Source organism: Humulus lupulus, chromosome 6 (assembly GCF_963169125.1).
Source record: "Humulus lupulus chromosome 6, drHumLupu1.1, whole genome shotgun sequence".
In the NCBI taxonomy this organism is placed as follows: Eukaryota; Viridiplantae; Streptophyta; class Magnoliopsida; order Rosales; family Cannabaceae; genus Humulus; species Humulus lupulus.
In genome coordinates, this window is record NC_084798.1 from 107,902,730 (window position 1) to 107,904,873 (window position 2,144).

General features: G+C 34.9%; 1 pseudogene; it reads left to right on the plus strand.

Moving 5' to 3' along the window:
* The first annotated feature begins 295 nt into the window (after positions 1 to 295).
* On the plus strand, positions 296 to 1,917 carry LOC133782426 (heterodimeric geranylgeranyl pyrophosphate synthase small subunit, chloroplastic-like; annotated as a pseudogene).
* The last annotated feature ends 227 nt before the right edge of the window (positions 1,918 to 2,144 follow it).

A 2,144-nucleotide genomic window follows, 5' to 3' on the forward strand; every position in this document is an offset into this window, starting at 1 on the left:
ATGAAAAAAAAAAGAAAGAATGAAAGAAAAATAATAAAATACTATATACAACATAAATAGTATTCTATAACTCTACAACATAAATAGTATATTATTTTCTGTATATTGTTATTATACAATAGCTGATGTGACTACTCTTAGTACGTTAATGCATTGTATATTATTCTTTACATTAATGTCCCTAAAATATATATTTATTGCACTATACTTTATAACATCGTGTTCACAGTTTCATTTTAATTCCCATTTGAATTTTGTTTTATGTGGGTGCATGGAAACACTAATAAACGTTTTAATTATTTTTTTTAGGGAAAACGTGTTAATTAATTTCAAGGACGGGGTATTACTTTATGTGTATGGTCTCATCAAATATCTTGTAGGAATGTTAAATATACTATCTATTGTACTTTTTTTTTTACACTTTACTTCTTCCATTCATGATATGTTATTGAATTTTTTATATTTTAATATTTTTTTAAAATTATTAGGAGTGTAACATATAATGTATTTAACATTTTAAGTTATTCTTTTTTTTTAAAAAAAAAATCACTTTAAATAACAATAAACAATAGTATATCACGTCTCACTAGTCATATGTTGTCATTTCAAAACACAAAACACTGAGACCATATGACGTAACACGTGATTTTATGTGGGAAACATAAAGTCAAACTGTTTATTCCACAATTGCCCTCCGTACTCCATTACTCTTTATAGTTTCCTCTCTGGCTCTCCACACAACTAGAAATTTGGGTAAATTTAGGTGAGCTAGCTCTCTTCATCAATGGCAATTCATTTTATCCACATTAATGGCAACCTTAGACTTATTCCACGTATCCCATGTACACCTACCATGTCTTTATGTCATGTGCCTATGAAAATCACCATGTCCCAACTTCTTCTTATTTGGCCTCTCTAACAACTGATATAGAGGCCCATCTCAAGCAGTCCATTACTCTGAAGCCTTCCTTCTCGGTTTTTGAGCCCATGTACAATTTAACCTTTTCCACGTCGCCAAGTTCAGCCTCGTCGCTGTGTGTGGCAGCGTGTGAGCTCATCGGCGGCCACCGAAGCCAAGCCATGACAGCGGCCTCGACCTTGCACCTCATGCATGTAATGTAGTCAACTTCACTCATGAGCACCTCCCATTACCTGATAGGCCCAATTCGAATCCCACGATCCACCACGCTCACAGCCCAAACATTGAGCTTCTTATCCCGTACGCAATAGTCCTTTGGGGTGTGAGTTGTTTGCTCGTTCTGATGACTCGAATCAAAGTAACGCAGATCAGGTTTTGTGGGTTATTGTCAAGATCATAAGAGTAATTTGATCGCAAGGGGTTTATTGATGGTCAATATTGAGAGAAGGTAGTTAGCAGATCCAACGGCGAGGAAGCAAACAACGTTGAGTGGATCGATTGCACATTCCTAAAAAAGGAAGGGAAATTGTATGTGTGCGCCGCCGCATGTGGGGCCATTCTTGGAGGGGAAAACGAGGAAGAGACAGAAAAATTGAGAAACTTCGGTCTTTATGTGGGCATGATTCAAGAATATTCCAATAGAATTGGTAAAGGAAAAGAAGAGGAGAGAGTAGAAAGAGTTGAGGAGGTGAAGAATTTAGCTGTAAAGGAATTGCAATATTTAAAGGAAAGAAAGCTAGAGGCAATTTCTAGCATTATTCTTGGCCCATAGAATATAATTATTATTTATTGAATGGCCATTGGTACTGTATAATCTGTATCCAAGCAAATTGCCAGAAGAGACAATAAGTGGGACATGGCTTGACATGTGACTGTTTGTTGTGTCACGCACTAATTTGCATGTCCAACATTGTACTCTCGAGTTTTGTAGCGTTTTAATTATTCATATTATGTTTTCCCCATAATTCACCCTTTAAGTTCATCTCAATTGTATATCAGTCTTTCCGTGTCATTTATAATAATATAATTATATAAAAAAAATTAGAATTTTCACATAAGTATTAAATTATAAAGTTAGGTTAATAATAGATGCAATTAAGCTTAAGACTACATTACGTATTTTAACATGAAAAATTAAAAATTAAAATGAGCACTAGAACAGTGGTCCACAAAGGCTACTATGCAATGAGGTGCGGTCCAAGTGCTTACCGCACTTAGGGAACAT